The 23,247-nt window shown below is 38.8% G+C and overlaps 1 protein-coding gene and 1 pseudogene across 1 annotated transcript in view; one reads left to right on the top strand and one right to left on the bottom strand.

The window, feature by feature from the left end:
- Positions 1 to 23,247, bottom strand: part of PDE3A (phosphodiesterase 3A, cGMP-inhibited) — a 311,702-nt gene that overhangs the window by 226,430 nt on the left and 62,025 nt on the right. The gene's annotated exons all lie outside the window — the stretch shown is intronic.
- On the top strand, positions 6,670 to 7,124 carry LOC105520914 (annotated as a pseudogene).

Raw genomic sequence — 23,247 nt, 5'->3', positions numbered from 1 at the left:
ATAGTTTGAATGTAAGACGCTAATATTTGTTTTATTAAATTCTCCCCAAATTTGTTTGTATAGTATCTCTTTGGTGGTATGATATATTACACAAGCAAACAAACCCCCAGGGAACATATTACAAAATTCAGCATTTTAAAATTCTACCTGCTTATGTATTTTAGCAAACTTAAGCTATCTGACTTATTCCTGTTACTCAGCAAACTTATTTAAAGCAAAACATAGTAAATGTCTCCAATTCTCTCGAAAGGTTCTAAAATATATACTCTCTCTGCTCATTGAAGGAGTGCTGCTAAGGAGCTGATCCCTTCATGAGGGAACCTACAGGTTGTCGAGATGTCTTGGATATAAATATTTAAATGGACAGTTCATTTTCAGTCATTTCATAAATTTAAATATTTTTTCTCATGCATTTATTTTATTAAGGAAAAATACCGTCTATTGTGGTCAAATGCCAATTTATCATTAAGTATGTTACATTGATAGGAATGTTCCAGGGAGCAATGCTTTGATGCAGGAAAGCTTTAGATACATCACACAGTAACAGTACCTAAAATCTGTTCAGGGAGACCCAAGAGGCTTTATCTGAATGAATTATTCTACTTTCCACCTCTTAGACCTTTCCCAATCTTTTCAATGTTTTTAAATACTCACCTGGCATCATGCTACAAAAGAAAAGGAGAGAAATAGGAGAGGAACAATTAACATGGTTTTTATCTGTTTGTTTATAGTTAGAAAGCTTACCAATTTTAGAATAAACACAGAGACATGACAGGGATTTACTGAAAAGCAGCCTACCATTTCCTAGTAAATACTGAATTCCATAATAAACAAGAGGGCTTGCTCTCACATTCTTTCATCTTAATTTATTTGGCAAGCATCTGGTGCATGCCTACTACATGCCAGAATCCTGCTACAAGCACTATTCTTTAGCAATGAGTAAGATAAAACCAATGAAATCTAATTAAACTAAAGAGCTCTGCACAGCAAAAGAAACTATCAACAGAGTAAACAGACAATCTACAGAACGGGAGAACATTTTTGCAAACTATGCATCTGACAAAGGTCTGATATCTGGCATCTGCAAGGAACCGAAATTCACAAGAAAACAGCAAACGACTCCATTAAAAAGTGGGCAAAGGACATGAATAAACACTTTCAAAAGAAGACATACATGCGGCCAAGAAGCATATGAAAAAAGCTCAACATGACTGATCTGATCATTAGAGAAATGCAAATCAAAACCACAATAAGATACCATCTCACACTAATCAGAATGACCATTACTAAAAAGTCAAAAAGTAACAGATGCTGGTGAGGCTGTGGAGAAAAAGAAACACTTACACACTGTTGGTGGGAGTATAAATTAGTTCAGCCACTGTAGAAAGTAGTGTGTCTATTCCACAAAGAGCTAAAAACAGAACTACCACTCAACCCAGACATCAAATTACTAGACATCAAATACACAAAGGAATATAAATTGTTCTGTCATAAAGACACATGCACATGTATGGTTATTGTAGCACTATTCACAATAGCAAAGACATGGAATCAACCTAAATGCCCGTCAATGGTAATTGGATAAAGAAAATGAGTTACATATATACCATGGAATATTATACAGTCATACAAAAATGAAATCATGTCCTATGCAAGAAAATGGATGGAGCTGGAGGTTATTATCCTTAGCAAACTAACACAGGAACAGAAAATCAAATACTACACATTCTTACTTATAAGTGGGAGGTAAATGATGAGAACACATGGACACATAGAGGGGAACAATGCACATTGGGGTCTATTGAAGGCTAGAGGGTGGGAGGAAGGAGAGGACCGGGAAAAATAAATAATGGGTACCAGGCTCAATACCTGAGTGCCCAAATAATCTGTACAACAAATCCCCATGACCTGAGTTTACTTATATAACAAACCTGCACATGTACCCCTGAACTTAAAAGTTAATAAATAAACAAACAAACAAACAAAGCCTTCCTCTTATTGAGCTTACATTCTAGTTAAAGAAGGCAGCATATAAGAAAATAACATGTCAGCTGGTAATACAAACAATGCAGAAAAATACAGTTAGGTAAAGATAGAGTGGTGAGGGAAGCGTGAATGAATTGTTTTAAATAAAGTGATATGGTGAAGACTATTCATGAGGAAAACTGGAGCACAGGCAAGGCACTGAAAAAATAGTCCATGTGTACATTGGGAAAAAGTACATTCCTGGCAGAGGAAACAGTAAGCACAAAAAAATCCAAGGTAAAGATATGCTTAACAGGTTCAAGCAAGAGCCAGAAGCTGATGTGACTAGAGTGAGTAAATGAGGAAAGTGTACAACATAAGGTCAAAGATATCACAGGGAGACAGATGATGGCTGAGCTCATTGCCTGGGTGAAGAATGCCAAATTTTCTTCTGAATGAGAGTTGGTGCAACTGCAAGATTGCAGAGAAATGGCATGGTCTGATTCACCTTTCAAAGGATTAGTTCTGCTGCTGTGTGATGAGTAAACCGTAAGGAGGCAAGAGTGGAAGCAGGCAACAGATGATTTCAGCAACAGACGATGGTGACTGTGTAGATAGTTAAATAGTGACACTCTAGATATTTGGAAGTCAGGTGGAATAAGATTTTCGGATAGATGGAATCTGAGAGGTAAGAGAAATAGAGCTGAGGAAGGAGGACTCAGAGCATCTGGAAAAATCTAATGGGATCATCAATGTGTCAACAACATGATTTCCCGAACACGATCCCTACTTATATTCAAAACAATGACAAAAAGTATCTAACATTTTACAGGCTTTTCCTCTCTGACTTCTTTAACCAAAAATTGAACTTTGTATTTTACTTAGTTCTTAGATACTCTAGGCAAATCATGGTTCTCTCTTTCCATTGTTTTTGGCACCTACATACCCATACCTCAGCAAATGACTTCTACATTATCAAGTGTTGGCTAGGCACAATGCCTCACGCCTATAATTCCAGCACTTTGGGAGGCCAAGGCGGGCAGATCACCTAAGGTCAGAAGTTCGAGACCAGCCTGGCCAACATGGTGAAATGCTGTCTCTACCAAAAATACAAAAAAAAATAGCCAGGTGTGGTGGCGGTCACCTATAATCCTGGCTACTTGGGAGGCTGAGGCAAGAGAACTGCTTGAACCTGGGAGGCGGAGGTTGCAGTGAGCTGAGACGGTGCCATTGCACTCCAGCCTGGGCAACACAGTGGGGCTCAGTCTCAAAAAAAAATACATTATCAAGTTTGTCATCCAAAACCAGTCAATCACAAATCTGGGAAATAAAAACCCAACTTCACTGTGGTTGGCTTTTAAATCCCTTGCACCTACAGATTCAAAAGAATGGTAGGCAGGCATTAGATAGGAGTACCATGGCATTCTTTCTGAAGGTGCCTAAAAGCAAAGGCTAAAAAAAACTCTTTAAATCTTATCAAGACAGCATTGAGGAAATACTGCAAGAATAATTAGCAGTGTCTTTAGCAGGTGAATAAGGTGAATAATTCCCTACTTGGTGCCCCTTCAGCTAATCAAGTTAACATGGTCTGAACTACCAAAAGAGTGCGAGGGTCAGAAGTCATGCAGTGTCAGGGGGCTGGCATGCTTCCCTTCCATGTGTTTGCTGTCTATAGCTGATGTCTATCGTTAAGCTCAAGTCAAATGATCCACAGTCCATGATGAGAGGGTGACTGTTGCACAATTCTACCAGCATTCTCCCAGGTGGGTTTTGCAGATCATTAACCACATAAGATTCCCTGAGATGGAAAAAAGCTTCTCTGATCAAACAAATATAGCAAATGTTCTATCCTGCATTCCTTCCGTAAAAATTTACAATGTTCTTTCATTCGAGGTTTTCTCAAGTCCTGCGGTAACTAAACCATTAACTGCTTAACTAGCATTTCCCAAACTTGTTTTACCAATGAGTAAAGAAAACAAGAATCCTAATCTGAGAAAGGAGAAGAGGATGACCATTTAGAGACAGGAAAACTGTCAAAACTTGGTGAATGATTTAATGAATGGATGAGACAGAGAGATATTGAAGATGACTTCAGTTCTAATGCTGATGACCAGAAAAGGGAGAAAAATACACATTAAGACAAATGACTTCCAAATTCTAAAAAAATTATTTTGTTTCAATTACACTCATTAGGCATGATTGCTATGTTCCATGTGCTAAATCAGGCATTAAGAAAAATGAACAAGAAAGAGACTAATCTTGTATCTGCACAAGTTAGACTAAATGGACCACTATGAGAACTAGTCTGATGCATGCAGAGGAATGCCATAATTCAGGAGCACTAATATTTTACTGGGATTAAGTACTCCCTTTGAGAATATGGAAAGCATTGTTCAGGGAAGCATTCCAAGCAGTAACATCTGAGCTGAGACCTATGGGAGCAGAGCATTTTGGTCAGGTGATGAGACATATTGTTCAGATACAAAAGCAAGGCAGACAGATCAGATGAAGAGCCAGTGAGTCAGGGCTAAACTATGCAACAAAGAGAAATGCGGTTAAGTGTGAGCTCCCCACACAAGATGAAAGGGTGAAACACAGTTAAATAAACAACTGTGTGTCAACTACAACTGCAACCACGTTATAGGCACAGATATTTCTAAATGAATATAAAATCAGACTCTTTCCAAAAGAAGTCCAACACATTCATCTCACACATGAGAAGATTCTTTTAGATACTGGGGTGCCATGTAATGTGGCGGAATTAAAGGAAAGGAAATAAATCACCTTTTGCTTTGGGATCCTTCTCATATTCAAAAGGTCACTGGGGCCGGGCACGGTGGCTCACGCCTGTAATCCCAGCACTTTGGGAGGCTGAGACGGGTGGATCACGAGGTCAGAAGATTGAGACCACCCTGGCTAACATGGTGAAACCCCGTCTCTACTAAAAATACAAAAAAAAATTAGCCGGGTGTGGTGGCAGGTGCCTGTAGTCCCAGCTACTCGGGAGGCTGAGGCAGGAGAATGGCATGAACCCTGGAGGCAGAGCTTGCAGTGAGCCGAGATCGTGCCACTGCACACCAGCCTGGGCAACAGAGCCAGATTCCACCTCAAAAAAATAAAAAAAATTAAAAAAAACATGGTAACTGGTCCTTTCTCCCACAAAAAAATTAAAAACTGTAAGTGAATGAGGCTGGGTGTACTTGCTCATGCCTGTAATCCCAGCACTTTGGGAGGCTGAGGCAAGCAAATTACTTGCAACCTGGAAGGCCAAGGTGGGCGGATCACTTGAGGCCAGGAGTTTGAAACCAGCCTGGCCAACATGGAGAAAGCCTGTCTCTACTAAAAATACAAACATTAGCCGGGTGTGGTGGCGCACACCTGTAATCCCATCTACTTGGTAGGCTGAGGCAGGAGATTCACTTGAACCCAGGAGGCAGAGGTTGCAGTAAGCTGAGATGGCACCGCTGCACTCCAGCCTGGGAGACAGAGCAAGACCACACCTCGAGAAAAATAAACATAAAAAGTAAAAGACCACTGAATAACTGAATAGTTAGGAAAACTGTTAATACACTGAGGTCTGAAACATTCTTTGTTTGGAAGTTTGATCCAGATTCTTAAATACCTGACACTTTACTATGACTTCCGTCTTCCACAGCCTTTTGTAAGTGATCAAGGCATATTTCCAAATACTAGAATTTTTGCTGACATATCTGAAGGGATTAAAAGGTAACTACTAGATTTAAACAGTGAGCTTTGTAAAACTGACTGCAAGCAACTTTCTGCAGGTAACTGATCTTTTTCACTTGTTCACCTTCACACTGTGATTCAGCTGAAGTTAGAAACTGTTTCTTGCCTTCAACAAGTTCTCAGACTAAGTCAGAAGGAAGAGTTCTTGTGTATTCAAGTAAACTCAATTTTAGTTTGGCGCCCATTTGCTCTTACGCTATTCTTTGAATCCCTACTGAGACCTGACAAGCTCAACATTCTGACATGCATCTTAATTTGTTATAAAAACACATTACTCATCAAAATATAAGCACATTCTCATACAGCATATTTGATATACCAGGGTGCAGCCAAATTCTAGGTGACTCTTGGTTTAAGACAACTTGAACGACTCCTTCTAACACCTTTAGCCAATTCTGCATTTGGATAGTATTCTCTCAAATGTTAAAATAACATGTAAAGGAGCATTGTCTATTTCAGGCATCAAACTTGTTCATCTTTTATAATATTCCACGAATCTGTTTTTCACTTTTCTCAAATAAAAAACAGCTTCAAACTGAAGGAGTTTTCTATTTTAAATACAATTATTAAAGTATATTGGTGTCCAGTGGGCTCAATAGAAACATGTGAAAATTTATTTTTACCTAATTGGCTATAAGGTTCAAGAATATGGCACTGTCTCCTTTACAACCTCTTTGAAATTAGAATCCCAAAAGTCAGGGGAAAGGGCTAATTCACATCTGTGACCTATTGGCCCCTGGATGACAGGGACTAGGTCTCATTCACTGCTGTGTCCCCAGTGTTTAGCATAAACCTCACAATTTTGGGAAACTAGACAACTCTAGTAAGCACTCAATACATAATTATTGAATAAGTAAACAAACTAATGCAAAGCATCAAGCTCAACAAAATAAAGCGTAATAAATGGCAATGTTGGGCTGCGATGCATTCTGGGAAAGGAGCAGCACCAAATCCAAGATGGCAGCCAGCAGAAGGTTGATGAAGGAGCTTGAAGAAATACGCAAATGTGGAATGAAAAACTTCCATAACTCTCAGGTGGATGGAGCGAATTTACTGACTTGGCAAGAGCTTATTGTTGCTGACAACCCTTCATATAAGGGGGCCTTCAGAATCGAAATCAACATTACAGCAGAGTACCCATTCAAACCACCGAAGATCACACTTAAAGATCTGTCACCCAAACATCCTCTAAAAGGGGCAGGTCTGTCTGTCAGTAATTAGTGCTGAAAACCGGAAGCCAGCAACTAAAACTGACCAAGTAATCCAGTCCTTCATAACACTGGTGAATGACCCCCAGCCTAAGCATCCACTTCGAGCTGACCTAGCTGAATAATACTCTAAGGACTGTAAAAATTTCTGTAAGAATGCGGAAGTTTACAGAGAAATATGGGGAAAAGCAACCGGTGGACTAAAATCTGCCATGATTGGTTCTAGTAAGTGTGAGCAGAGACCCCGTGCAGTGCATTCAGACACCCCACATAACAGGACTCTGTGGAAACTGACACGTGCCACTGTCTACCGCGCTGGCAGTTACTAACTTTCTACAGTTTTCTCAATCAGAAGTGTTCTAGGCAACCTGTAAATAAAGGATTAAAAATTTAAGATGTTCTAAAAAATAACTAAAAATAAAAAATAAATGGCAATGTCTGTAAATGAAACAAACTCTGGTTGGAAAAACAAAAATGTAGTGTTGAAATATTTTGCTGTATTTTGCCTCATGAGATTTTATTTTCTTAAGCAACTATTAAAATGAATTAAGATTTGTCTAACATTTAAAAGAACTGGAATAACGCAGATTATTACTTCATCAAAAGGCAGAATCACTAGGAGAAGAAGTGATTCCTCTATATTCCAATCTTCTCTTTCTAGGGGACAATTTGAGAGGGAAATCTTTTCACTATTTAGGTCTGGACTATCGTGTTAATAAAATACAATGTTGAAATGGCTAAATCACATTGGCTGCTGTGCAACACATTTTTTTGGCTACAGCATTGCTTTTACAAAGTAGTTTTTACATACTTAGCAATCCAGCAGGTGATAAACACATATGTTAAGAAGGATTAATGCACTTTAATGGAGGAAGTAGGAAACCAAAATAAATTCCATTTAAAGAGATTAACTGAATCTTTTGTAACAGGACTTCTTTTATAATGCATGGAAACAGACATCTGTAAACTGTCTTCTTTCAAAATGTAATGTGGCAATCCCAACTACTCAGGAAGCTAGGGAATGGGGATTGCTTGAGCCCAAAAGTTTGACACCTGCCAGGGCAATACAGCAAGACTCCACCTCAAAAAAAAAAAAAAAAAAAAACTTTTTAAATAAAAACCTTAAATAATGAAATGCAGATTATCCTTTACAAATAAAATCTTTTAGTGAATTTAAGAAATACCAGTATCATCAATATTAGAAATTATGTAGGTAAGTGCCTGCATTCATATCCAAATTCATGAAAAGAGAAGGCAACTATTCATGTTTTGAAAACCAAGGCATAATACTAAAATGTCTTAACTCCAAGTTACTTTGGAGTACTTTATTCAGAAAAGTCTGTTAACAAAAGTAACAGACCTACCTCAGAATTTTTGTAGGTTACAATATTGTCCTCTTCACTAATCCACCCCTTGCCCCCGCCGCCCGCCCAAGGCAGAGGTTTGTTCTTGTTGCCTGGACTGTAGTGCATTGGCACAATCTTGGCTCACTGCAACCTCTGCCTCCCAGGTTCAAGTGATTCTCCTGTCTCAGCCTCCTGAGTAGCTGGGATAACAGGCGTCCACCACTACTCCTGGTATTTTTAGTGGAGACAGGGTTTCACCATGTTGCCCAGGCTGGTCTCAAACTCCTGACCCCAGGTGATCCACCTGCCTCAGCCTCCCAAAGTGCTAGGATTACAGGCATGAGTCACCACGTCTTCACAAATTTTATCCCATGTTTTTGTGTGAATGGAATTCACTGTCTACTTTGTAAGGATGATCATCAGTTTCCTAGAATGGACAGCCTTAATATTCCTAATGGAGTTTTAATATATGGTTAACAGGTTCCTCGCTGTGACTTCCCATCTCAGTAAATGACAGATCCATCCTTCCAGTCTCTCCGAATACAAACCCATCAGTGTAAGAGAATGTAGGGAAAACCAGTGTTTCTCCTGCTCTCACACATCACTCAACACTTCTGACACCAGATTCTTCAACAGACAGCAGCTGAGCATCCTCTAATTCGATTCAATCCTAACACTATCCACCTGGACATAGCATCACCCCTCAGTCCCTCATGACTGCCCCCCTCTTCAGATGCCAATTCCAAATCCCAGGTTGTGACTTGTACTTCGACCAACCAGCTATAAATCAGAGATCCTATAACCCACCTCTTTGGGTTTGATTACTTTTCCAGAGCAGCTCACAGAATTCAGAGAAACATTTCATATATATTTACCCATTTATTATTTAAAAAATTACAAAGCATATGAATGAACAGCCAGTTGGAGAGTTGCATAGGGTGAGGTATAGGAGAAGGGGTGCAGAGCTCCCATGTCCTCCCTGGGTGGATATGCCACCTTCTAGGAACCTCCACATGTTCAGCTATCCAGAAGTTCTCTGAACCCTGTCCTTTAGGATTTACATAGAGGCTTCAATCTACAGGTATGACTGATTGCATCACTGGCCATTGGTAATCAACGCAACCTTCAGCCCCGCAGAGGCTGAGATGGGGCTGAAAGTCCTAACCCCTGATCATGCCTTGGTCTTTCTGGTGAGCAGCCCCCATCCAGAAGTTACAAAGGGGCTTCCAGCCATTAGTCGTCTTATTAGCATACAAAGGATATTCTTGTCAAGGGTTTTAGGAGCTGTATGACAGAAAACAGGGATGAAGACCAAATACATATTTTACAATATCAGAATTAGCAAATTCAACTGGCTCTACTTTTAGAATATCCTCCTACCACCTTCACTGTCATCTCCAAGCCACTGTTATCTCTCACCTGGATGGCTTGCAAGAGAGAGGCTTGTCTCATGCTGCCTCCTTTGCCCATCTACAATCTGTGTTCCAGTTTTCTTCTCAAGAGCAAGTGAAATGATGCCACTCCTCTGCAATGCCTTTATCAGAATAAAATCCACACTCCTCCATATGTCCGGCACAGGCTTCCAGGGTGTCCTCACTGCTGCCTTCATGACCTCTTATCGTAACACTCTTGCCCTTGCTCCACTGACGCGCCCTCACCTGTGAGATTTACGCTTACTGTTTCTTCTGCTTGGACTGCATTTCCCTCAGCCATCCACATGGTTCTCATTTCCTTGCTTCTTTCAGAGAACTACGCAATCGCCCCTTACCAGTTTGTGTCTCCCTGATCAACCTATATAAAATAGCACACATCCCCCATAACTACCTACAGATAACACTCAGTCTGCTTTTCTTCACAGCATTTATTCCTCCAAATACATTATTAGTTAGTAGAATGAAATTTTAAATGAATAGAAGATCTACCTCTTCTTAACTGGAATTCTAAATGCTTAGGGTAGAGTCTGGCACATAGTAGGCAGAGAACTAATGGTCCCTAAAAAGTACTGACAAACGAAGAAGAGAGTAAGATGATGTGTACCTGGCATCCAGGACACAAACTCTAGTGGTAACAAGAACACTGTCCCCACTACTCACCATGCTTGTTCCCGACCTTCCTCGAATGTCAGATTACCTCTAATTCTTGCCAATTGTTAGCTTAGATACCATGAACTATAACACATAATGAAGCTGGAGGAAAGCAGAAAAAATAATGTTTTCCCTCACCCCATCTGAAAACAGTCAACACACGATTCCTCACTCAGTAGGCACTCAATAATACATGACTGTCTGAAAGCACGGCCATTTTTATTTTACTAGAGAGGAAAGCAGAACGAGACAGATGACATTTTCTCACGACTTGAGCTTATACATTTGGAAGGAAGAAAGCAGTTGTAGTAAGAGAGGCAGGCTCTTCAAATTCTCACAAAACACAAATTCCTAGTTTTGCTTTGGATGGGAAGGGCTTCATTTCAGGCACGTTGAGGGAGAAAGGGCAAAGGGAAAAATGCTCAGACTATGCTATTTTTAAGTTATTTGGTAAGAATGGCTATTTTTCCCTCTGATATTCTTGAACCACCCAAACGTCATGTTTCCATGCACTGCTGTCTGGACGCTATCAAAGGCACGGCTCTGAGGTGAAAGGAAGGAGTCAGTCATATGCTCATCTTCTCACATGCTGCTACCACTGCTGATTTTTTTAAAAGCTTTGTGACCTAGAAAGGAGATGTACGGTATGAATGATGCACGGACTGCAGAGAGCATAGGGCGTCATCAGTCTATTTATACCTCCAGGAAGGAAAAAATGAGTACAGGGCAATGGCTCTATATTCCAAGGACTGAGTATGCAAAGACTATCTGGAAGAAACAATAAACACCACAGTGAGGGCGGCATTTATGTCGTCAGTGAGGAAGAAAACGTGAGGCCATATTCCCGTGTTCCTTGATCGTTCCAAAATTCTGTTGACTTTTAAAGAATTTCAAGTTGATCCCCTGATATTTCCCATGACTGCATAAAGCATCCCAAATCGGAGTTAAAGACACTGCCACCCACATTTTAATACAGCTTCACCTCATATGTGCATGTGTATTTACATTTAGCTATAATCGATAGTCATTTGGATATACTATAAGTCCCGAGGGAAAGTTTTTCAGGGTTAAGAAAGTATTTGGAAAATCCTTACAGTTACTTATGTTACTTAACTCCAAAAAGGAGGAAAATGAGATTTACTCAGATTTGTACAATATGATACAAAAAAAAAAAATTCTCAAGGTGTGTAGTTCATTTATTTCCCTTAAGATGTGAAATCTTTCCAGGACAAAGCAGGGGAAAAGCACCCAGGCCCAGCTGCTAACAGTTATTCCTGCATCACTAGAAAATTTAATGCCAGGCTTTACCTCTCAACTTCCATTTGTTTCTAATGTAAGCAGTATAACATGGAGCCTAACAGAAATGATGTTCTGAAACGTACCCATTTTGCTCTTTTGCAACCCGTTTATTTGTGCGATTACTGCCAATTTCACTTGCTGTGGAGTTATTTTACTAGCAGTGGCGATGGGTTTGATGACAGCTGGCCACAGTATGAGGTGTTTTCTAAGGCTTGACATTAGGTATTTCCTAGTGCAAAATGTACTGATCCCACATAGGCTCCAACCTAGAGCTGGGATCCCTTAATGGAACACAAACTGATTTACTTTGAATACACTCAGGCTTCACAGCAAACACTTCCTGTTTCTATTACTGTCCAAGTCTTCTTACCATGTCTGCGGCAGACAATTTAAGACTTGATTCCTCACCCTTTCCCTTCATCTGCTGAAATCCCATTTAGTTTTCATGCACCAGGCATGCACTGGTATTTCATCCTATGCACTCCTTCCACAGCCTGACCCATAAAGGGCTGACACTGAGTCTTGGCTTCTTCAGATCAGAGAGAATTAACACTTTTATTTCTTTAATTTCAAAAGCTGCCAAGGTAACTTTTGAGCTTGTAAATGTCAATCAGTTGTTGTCAAGACAATTATATTCTTAACCCAGCTGCTACATATAGGAAACATAGAGACTAACAGAAACTCAATGAATTTAGAATTAAAACAGTAAGTTTATCTGATTGACTATGCTTCTCAAAATGTAAATGGATGATACAAATTTACACAAGCAATTCATTTTATTTGGTTTGGTTTTGGTTTTTGAATGGGTTTTTGGGTTTAAGAGGCATTGCCCTTTGTTTATGTGTATTCAGTGTCAGAAAGGAAAAGTGAGCAGTGTGAAGTCTTATTAGATGGAAGACAGGTTTAAAGGTTTAATGCACGGGGAAAACTGATATTCATGATGGACAGGTCAGGAGCTGGAGAGCAGGGATAAAGAAAGCAGAAAAGAAAAGAAAACTCAGCTACATGTACTCGGTAAGTGAAACTAACAGGTACTTGATAAATATTGGCTGGTTGATTACACAATGGAGGGGAAAGGAACGGCATGCTGTATCATCTTTAAAGACTCCTCTACATGTGCCACACTACTATGAATAGGAAATCGTTTTTCCTGTGCTCAATAATTGTAGAGCTCTCTCGTCTCTTAACTTTTTGCTACATAAACCAGTCCTGCAAGGTCCTCCCTCCTTCTTTTCCTTCTCTCATATTGCCATGGGGGAGCTCACCGAAGGAGTCTGCCTTCAAATGGAGATAAACCTAGCACAAACAAAATCAGTTGTGCTTTCAATAGGTTACTGAAGTACAAATATTCGGAGGGAGTTTTAAACAATTTGGCAAATTTTCTGAGAGGCAGAGTAATGATGTTCCATAAGAAAATTTGCTAAATGAAAATAAGTAAAATAATACCTATTTCTCTTTTCAAAAAGAAATTTCATTTTCATGGAATTAGGGTTTTTTATGATTTCCATATTTAATCCATAACTTATGCTAATGTCTCTGTTTATAATTTTCAATGTAATCACTGTGGGGCAAAAGAAAGCAAAGGGACCTACACAGACATATTTAATGTACACACAGCAAATGAAAATAGTCTTATGCAATTTTTAAAATGCTAGTCAAAAAAATGACTAGTAAAATTTTTTGAAGGAAACATATTTCTTTTGATTTCCTAATTTTATGTCTGTATCGTAAGTCACACTGACAGTCATCATTCATTCTAAAAAAAAATGAAGTATTACCTAAATAGCTTATGTCAGCATTAATTGTTAAATAAGTACATTTGTAATTCCTCCTGTCACCCATATCCCCTTACGTATCTATGCAGATAGTCAAGCTCCTATATCCAAGTTAGGAGTTAGTAATACAGTGGTACAGTTTATCAATATCCATAGATAGGACAGGGTAAGATTTCCTCTCACTTAACATTTATATTAGATCTCCCTCAAATCAATTTCTATATAATTTCTTGCAAAAAGAAATAAAAACCAGCAGTTAGTGCTGACAAATTAAACTAGGGGCAAATACATACTAAATATATACATTTATATATTTACATTTGTATATGTATATTGATATATACATTTATATATTTTACACTTATACAGGAACATTTCATTGTAGAATTTTGACTCATTCAAACTCTGTTCACTACCATTGACTGATAAATTATTTATGAAAGATGATCATGACCTCCCTTAAAAAAAAGGATTCCTCAAAGCATGATATATTTCTAAGAATAATGCAACCTATTTTCTGTGACACTGCTTTGTTCTTCAATACTATCAGTGGATGGACGATATAGTTTTAACACATTTTTGTGCCACGGCCATGAAATGCTCGCATTTATTGCGTTAAGTCTAAGCATATGCTTCAATATTCAGTGTTTTCAACTGAGATGATGATTTTAAAAGATACAATCTCACATCTTTAGGATTTTTTCAGTTTTCACTTCCAAACTGCAACATTTGACTTGACACTTTTACCAAGTACTATTGAACATAAATTTTCTAAAGAATTGTCTTACAATTTCAGATCTTTAACACACTGCAGTGCTGTTAACTATTTCCATGTGTCTCCCACTTTCAGCCACGTGGTAGGACTGTGCTTCCCTGTCTCCTTGACATTTGGTGAGGCCATGCGGGGTCAGTGAAATGTATGCACAAGTGGAATGCATCACTACCAGCCAGAAGTGCTAAGAACCAGCATGTGACTACCACGTTCTCTCCCTCTCCTAAGTGATCGTGAAAGCACATGTCAAGTGGAGCTTCCTTCAGAGGTAACTATGATAAGCAGAGTCTTCCTTTCAATCTACACAAACAAGAGGGAAATCTTTTTTGTTGTAAGCCATTACAATATTTGTGGTGGTTGTTACTGCAAGATAGCTTAGCCTATCCTAACTAATAGACAAAACAGGTCACGGTTACGGGTCACACACTGGAAATTTGGGGGAAAAATTACATTAGATAATTGTAAAAGCCATTTTAATATGGAATAGGTAGTGTCAATGATTGAATTCCATTTTGGTGTAGAACCGCATATCTGGAAACAGATTTTCAAATTTTTATGAAAAAGAGGGTTAATAAGCAGTTCAATATTTCACAATAAATGACAAAAGCAGAGCAGAATAGACGGACCCAGAAATGCAAAAGGGTCATCCAGGAGGAGGCACTAACCTCAGGAAAAGCAGAGGAAGACAGCAAGGAGATTTCAGAGAAAGGAAAGTAGTTACAAATGAAGCTATAGAGATTGGCAGGGCCTTGTACATCATGGAAAGAACAAGAAATGCATACTATGGGCCCTGAGAGCCCTGTAGGATTGTAAGCACATGTACCACACGATCAGACCTGTAATTCCAAATGGTTTGTCTCGGTAGTTTAAAGGCAGGGTTAAAGAGAAGGATGGATGAGAAGAGACAGAGTAATTGGGAGGAACACATTACTCACTCTGCTCAAAAACGTCCCGTGAGTGACCACAGCTTACAGAATGAGATATCCCTCCTTCCCTCTGTTACCAAATACCAACATCAGGGAACAGAGATTGGTGGTCAAGACTCCAGTCCCTGGTTTCCAGTTCATCTGCTTCCACATAATAGTTGTATCATGTCCTGAATTCTTTATCCATACATTTCTACTTCTTAGGTTTATCATGAAGGTGAAATAATTTATGTAAAATGCTTATTTTGGCAAAGTACCTGGCTCTTAGTGAGAATTAACTTGTCAGTCTAATACAGTTTATGACCCATGACATAATTGCACTATTCTTCTTCAATACCATGTTTGTTTTTTACTCTTCTGCTCCTAATGATGTTGCCTTTCACTATGTCTTTCTCCGGTCTGTCCCTGTTCAAATTCCACTCACCCTTCAGAACCCACACAATGATTATCTGCTCCATGAAGGATCCTACTCGATGACTGCTCTACTCCATGAATGCTCCCTTTGCCTCAGGAAATAATCTCTTTCAAGTCTGAACTATAACAGTTTCTAATTGCTTCATGGTACTTAATTATATATTATTTGCAGAATTTATTTTTCTCAATTATGTTCTATTTTTCCTTTAACTAGTATGTCTTCTTATGTATCCACTATACTCCCAACAGTACTTTGTGGCAGTGCCTTGAACTTACTCAGCTTCACTGTTGAATAATTCAAGGAATTAGATCCAATCCTAGCATATAATTTCATTATAATTTATTTGTATGATATATAATGTTTTATGCATGTGTCAGAAACAATTTCACAAAACGGGTACTTTCCTCCCTCCTTTTACTTATAAATAATCAAAGGTGAGATAGGTGAAGTCATTCTAAAATGGCATGGCATCTTGATAAGGAATCTCAAAAGAATATATCCATTCCTGATGGAAAACCTCTAGCTCCAGGAGCAGAAAGGGAAGAAAGCTAAGCTTCCACAGTGAGTTAGATCACATTCTTCATTCCACAGGCATAAAGATGTCACAAAGTAGATAAGGGTCCTTGTAAACAACTGGCTGCTAACAAAATAGTTTTATTTTTCTCCAGACTCCACCACCAAGTAAACCTACTGTTCCTTGATACCCTTTGTCCAGGCTGTAGTAAACAAGTACTCAAGAAGTGTTACATAAGTGATGTGACTTATTGAGAAATAGATTTGTACTTGAAAAGAAATATGAATAGAGTTGCACTTGGCCCTTGTAGTTTGATCATTGTAACGTGAAAAAGATACAGCCTATCCCAGTTCTTTTGGCTTAAGTGAGCAAATAAAATTAAAAGGGACTTGGAGAATAATTTTGCTTACCACTCTGATTTCAACTTTTCTCAAACAGGCTTTGAATATTAACGTCTACTTCACAAACTTTTCACTACACTCAGTCGCAAGCAACCCACAGGATCACGGAGCCATGCCACCAATTTCTTTTTCCTTATAATTACGTTAAAGTTTAAGTCTTTTGGGGGCCAAAAATCAAATCCTAACTACTCCTTGTAAAACCTGCAGCAGGGCAATGTCCTACACACCATCACTTTTTCCCACCTCACCACACTGTTAACTCTTTGAAACGTCCCTTGCACAGGTTTCTCTCACACTCATTAGACTCAGAGCTTAATCAGATTTCCTTGGATCTTACACCATACAATGACTTGTAAATTGTCATCATTTTTATACAGTACCCAAATAAAAACAATCAAAGAATGTACACAGAACAATTATGGATTTTGAAAGTTGATATCAACTTAGATATTGATATCAAAATATGCAGGGAAATTATCATTTATGTAGCGTTATTTAACCAAAAAATGTGGTCACAAAAGCAAAGCTCTACTAGATAGTGTTAGCTGTCTGTTCCTATTTTTTCCAGACTGACTTATGCAATATCCTGATGTTTAGAACTATTCTGTCATGGAAAATCTGTCTCTAGGGTGGGGCGAGAGGAGGGTGTCCCATTTTCTTTTTAAAGTTATAATAAGAAGCAGACAAACAATATAATAAACTTGTACTTTGCAAACATTGTGCAAACCCATTGCAAGGCTGCAAGGTAAAGACAGAAATAGGCATTTTAAAATAAAAACTTAGCAGACACTCATTTTGCTCACAGCATGAACAATACATTAAAATCAAAACATTTTGCCTTATAAGCAGTCAGCAATAACCAGTGATCTGAATATTTTTAAGTGCAATAGGTCATACATCAAATGGAGTTTATTTCATTTTCCTCAAATGCTACTGTAGAAATTTAAAGACTATCAAGAAATAATAATTTCCCTTTTCATGAAGATAAAGAATCAATGAGTATAATAAAACTTCATTCAGGTTTTTGACTTTTCTATGTTGACTACGTGATATGTGGATATAAACAGACAAAATTCATACTGAATGTCATAAACCAATGTTAGGAAAAAGTAAATTTAGAGTACCTTTGCAACAAATTTAGAGTACCTTTGCAACTGAGTCTTGGTCTCTTCAAAAAGTGAATCTTTCTGCTTTTATCCCTTTTCTTGCAAAGCTAAGAAGAGCCCTTTTTAAAAGTCCTATTGTTATTTTCTGGATTATTACAGAAAAATTATATTTTGAAGCTAAAGATTTCATTTTTTTAACATTCAAAACTGACTTAAGGATGGAACATATTGGTCAGGCACAGCGACTCACAACTGTAATCCCAGCACTTTGACAGGCTGAGGCAGGCAGATCACTTGAGATCAGGAGTTTGAGACCAGCCTGGTCAACATGGTGAAACCCCATCTCTACTAAAAATACAAAAACATTAGCAAGGCGTGCTATAGTCCCAGCCACTCGGGAGGCTGAAACAGGAGAATCGCTTGAACCTGAGAAGTGGAGGTTGCAGTGAGCCAATATTGTGCCACCGCACTTCAGCCTGGGAGACAAAGCAAGACTCCATCTCACAAAAAAAACAAAAACAAAAAAACGAAAAAAGACAACATCTTAAGTGACAAGCGAATCCAAGAATCATGGGTCTGGCTCAGTGATTGAAAGTCATTATTGGACTAGAAGCAAGGCACATCTTTGAACTTTAGTTGTGTCAGAGGAAACATGCTAACTCACACCACAGTAAGTCCATATCCTGTGTGACAAAGATATTATAACAGAAAGCTAAATCACTCCAACATTTCTGCTTTACAGTATGTGCCTGAATGCATACCAAATTTGCCTCTACTATATTTTGCATTGCTTTTTAAATGAATAACTTTTGAACCATATTTTCTCATATTACTAAATCACTAAGTGCAATGTCAACATCTGAAAATAATTATTTCTGTGTATTCACATAACCTCGGAATGCTGAGAAACGCATTTGGCTTGAGACACAGCATAACAGCCATGACAACATCGCCTTAACATTATATACAGCAGACTTCTTTAAGGGAGGAATTACCACGTGGTTAAAGCCTTATAGTAAACACTGACAAGCTGACTGTGCTGAAGATAAATTGAAATTTTAGGGGGCTGAACACCTGTGGATACTTAGGAGCTTCCTTAAAAGATAAATAGCTATAACTTAGAGCACTCTGGAGAAAATGGAACTAATTCTTTTTAGCAACAATCTACAGCCAAGAATAGGAAGAATTCTCTAGAGAGAATCAGTTATCGGAGACCCCCAAGAAAGGTCTTAACATTCGCAATAGCCTTGCGCAGGGCTGCTTTGTACAACAATTGTAACAAAATGATTTCCTGCTTTGATTGGTTATCTTATTGGAAAAAAATTCTTTTTCTTTATATAAAAAGAGGTTTAGCTAAAATTGGGGGAAAACAGCTTTATTTAATATAAACAACCCTCAATTTAGTTTGTTTCAACCTTTCAAGCTATGCACTCAAAGGCATGTCTACTAGGATAAAGTGTTAGCTGGGTGAGTACAAGTCTATTTCCATTATAGGCCTTGACAAAGTTGGGACACATTACCCCTCTAAATCTCATGTTGAATTGTAATCCCCAGTGTTGGAGGTAGGGCCTGATTAGAGGTGATGAAATCATGGGAGTAGGTTTCTCATGAATGACTTGGTGCTGTTATCATATTAGTAAGCTTGTTCTCCCAAAATCTGGTTGTTTATGACTGTGTGGCACCCCCCGTGTTCACTTTGCTCCCTTTCTCGCCATGCGACACACCTGCTCCTGCTTCCCTTCTGCCATGAGTAAAAACTTCCAGAGGCCTCCGCAAAAGCCAAGCAGAGGCCAGCTTGTACGGTCCGCAGAACCGTGAGCCAATTAAGCCTCTTTTCTTTATAATTGACCCAGCCTCAGGTATGGGCATTTATCGCATATCATCCAACACTCTCAACTTTGTTCAGTAGCACAGTCCAGATGTGTAGTCAATACTCAAAGGAATCAGATAGCATCAAACACACACACACACACACACACACACACACACACACACACACACACTCTTAAATTTCACCCAGGACTCCAGGCAGGAGGGAAAAAGAAAAGAGGAAAAAGAAGAAAAGTCATAATTATTAAAACTGTAGAGGAGGTATAATTAAAAATTAGCTTTACCATCCTGCAAAGAAAAGCAGTGCTCTAAGGGGAAAGCTAGTTCAATATCATTTAATCCTAAACCTTGCCGTGACTGGAAGTGAGAGCTAATTTGCAATTACACGTAAAAGGTTTGGGTGTCCGAAGAACTACGTCCAATTTTCAAACACGCACATGATCTTTATCGAGGATTTAAGCCTCCCTTGCTCTCAATTCCCGTCTACAAGAGAAAAAGAATATGTTTTATAAAACCACCTGATCTCTTGAGAATGTACATTTCCTGGAACTGGGAACAGGCAGAGTAAGGCAGTCCTTATTCACTTCCCTCAGAGAGCAAAGGTGACTAGAAACCAGAATCCTGGAGATGAAATCATTCATATCTCCTGATAAACTCCCAGTTCCTCTCACTAAATATTTTTCTCCCTAATCCCAGACACTATAACTGTCAGTCATTTCTGGTCTGTTATTCCAATATGAGCAGTCTGACTTAAGTGCCATAAAAGTCTTGGGAAAAAAACATTTTTGAACACTGGTGGGCTCAGGGGACTGATAATGGAATATGAACCTTTCACCTCTAAAATGGTTCCTTGGGAACAGAAAGCAGCATAGCTTTTTTTTTTTCTTTTTTAGTATAGCCCCTCTCCCCCACCCAATCCCCCATTCTCCCAGGTGGTGCTAAAACATCTAGCAGCTGCTGTGATTGAAGCTGTAACTTCCTAAAGAGTCTTTTGGAATGATCAGGGTAGTTTTAGAAATCTATCAACTTCTCTGCTTAGGAAAATTTGCATACAATAAATGTGGAGATTTTCTTAAAATGCAGATTTTGACCCAGTCATCTGGAGTGGAACCTGAGACGCTGCATTTCTAGTAGCTCCCAGGTAATGCTGATTCTGTTGTCAAGTCTTACTTTGAGTAACAAGGATCAATCCCACCTTTACCTATGTAATTAAATTTGAGGGACACCAGAAAAATTTCTCCCACACCAAAAATCTCAATCTTGCCCATCTAAAGCAATACAAGAAATAAAAAAAAAAAAAAAAAATTAGCCAGGCGTGGTGGCGGGCGCCTGTTATCCCAGCTACTCAGGAGGCTGAGGCATAGGCTCAAAATAAAGGGATGGCGGAAGAGTTACCAAGCAAATGGAAAAAAAAAAAAAAAAAAAAAGCAGGGGTGGGATGGGGAGAACAAAGTTCAGTTTCCCTTATTTAAATTGTTTGCCCAGCTCTGACACTATATTGTACTCACAATGGTTAGTCCACACTTGTGGTCTAAAATTTAATTACCCCAGCTTTGTGCCTGTATTACAGTATGAAAGCAACTGAGCATTTATCATGTGATCCTTACAAGAGCTGTGAGTTAAGCAGAGCAAACAGAATTACCATTTTAGAAAAGGAGAAAATAGATTGGTCAAGGTAAGCAAGTTACTCATGGCCTCCTTACTAGGGATCCAGGAACCATACTCAAATATTTGACTCCCAAATCTAGAGCATGTCCATAGTAATAGTACTTTTCCTATCACCAATCTTCCTACCTCCCAGACAAATTTTCTTTGACATTGTTACACTATTGTCCCAGCAGTTGTGTAACTAGGAAAAAAAAAAAGAATATCAATGGAATATGGGGTTGTCCCAGGTTCATTATTTCAGTACATACTGCACCTTAGATGACTTTTTTTTTTTTTGCCACAGAGTCTCACTCTATTGCCCAGGTTGGAGTGCAGTGGCCCTATCTCTGCTCACTGCAAGCTCTGCCTCCTGAGTTCACGCCATTCTCCTACCTCAGTCTCCCCAGTAGCTGGGACTACAGGCGCCCGCCACCACGCCCAGATAATTTTTTGTATTTTTAGTAGAGACGGGATTTCACCACGTTAGCCAGGATGTTCTCAAACTCCTGACCTCGTGATCCACCTGCCTCAGCCTCCCAAAGTGCTGGGATTACAGGCGTGAGCCACCGCGCCCAGCCAGATGATTTTTTTTTAAATCTGGAAGACAAGCCTAAATTCTATTGAATGACATAGAAGAATTAAGATTCTAAGATTTCATTCAACAGCAGAGGAATATTTTTAATCAACCTGAATACAAATGTTGGTCAGAGATAATCGATGTTAGTAATGGAATGAAAATGTTCTATGACCAAGAATCGCACAGGGACTCTACAGTAACAAGGAATGCGGTGGGGATTCCCTATGATAGGGTGAGAAATGAGAAGTACCTCCAAGTTCAAGGACCCCCAGGACATCTCTGCTTTGTTTGCTGCTGCGCTCCAGCACGCAGGAAAATGCTTACTATGTAGTAGGTGCTTCATACATATTTTAAAATCAAATGAATACCTGAAGTCTTACTTCAACAATACACAATGTAATAAATGCTGAAATGTCTTTAAACATGGAACCCTCATTTCTTTCTTAGTGGATTCTTTTTCACATTAATATGAATGAAAAGTTGCTTTAAAGTTTTTAATCCTTGGGATAACTAGAGACATTTTGCTCTTCCCAAATTAAAAATTACTCTGTAGTATCTGAAAATATATGATCCCAACAGAATAAATCCCACTCTATACAAATAGCATATTGACTCAAATAAGGGAAAGCCAAGGGCTCATACTGTTTTCAAGTCTATTCTTCATGATATTGTGGGAGTTTAATTTCTGATTTCTCCCTAGATCTTAGCTCAGTCAGCATTTCATGAAATAAATACAGTTTTTTCTCAGCCCCACTTAGTTCCCCTTCTTAGATGTCATATGATTTTATATGTATTTGCTTTACCTGTCCCTGCCACTAGACTCTACTCCCTCTCAGCACAGGGATCAGGGCTGCTTTTGTCAACAGGTGTAGTCCTCACACCTGCCTGGTCCTGATCCTTACCAGGTCTAGGAGTTACTAAAAGCTAGCAAACACTCTCTAAAAACATTTAATTCTAAACAGCCTCCCTGGCTCTCCCCTTAAATGAAGACAGATAACAACAGAGGTTTTTTCTATAGTTTGAATACACACAATACCCCACACAAATTCAAAGCCCCTATAGAATTTCCACGGAAACAAATTCCAAGTTTCCAACATTGCAAATGCATGCTCCCATCCTGGTCCAGAGAGGATTTAGGGTACAGGCAATCAGCAGTCATGAGCAAACACAGGTAGCAGTCAAGACTACTATAAGAGAAACTCAGCTGAAATGCAGGGAAAAAAAAAAAAGTCACCTTCAATAGTAAAGTCTTGATTTGACAAATCAACAAAGATAAAGCATGCTAATGGTATTTTAAAAGAATACTAACGTTGCACATTATTTTAACAATGTGGGAGCCTAACACCACCTACATCAGGAACACTGAGTCTGAGGAAGAACAAATCAAATTCAAGTTAAATGAGACCTGATCTCAGAGTGGAAATAAGTAATTGATCACCCAATTTTTCTACTAGTAATTCTTATTCAGTATTAGAGTGGGAGAAGATGACTATACTTAAAACATTGGGACCATGTAGGAATTTTATCTACACATGACCTCTCTCCACAATCCATCTATGAGAAATTACAGTATCTTTGAAGTCTTAAGAAACATTCTACAACAATGAATCTGAAGGCAAAATTGTGACAGAGAAG

The sequence above is a fragment of the Colobus angolensis genome, unplaced genomic scaffold, assembly GCF_000951035.1.
Source record: "Colobus angolensis palliatus isolate OR3802 unplaced genomic scaffold, Cang.pa_1.0 Scaffold11, whole genome shotgun sequence".
In the NCBI taxonomy this organism is placed as follows: Eukaryota; Metazoa; Chordata; class Mammalia; order Primates; family Cercopithecidae; genus Colobus; species Colobus angolensis.
This window is presented reverse-complemented; position numbering and strand designations above follow the sequence as displayed.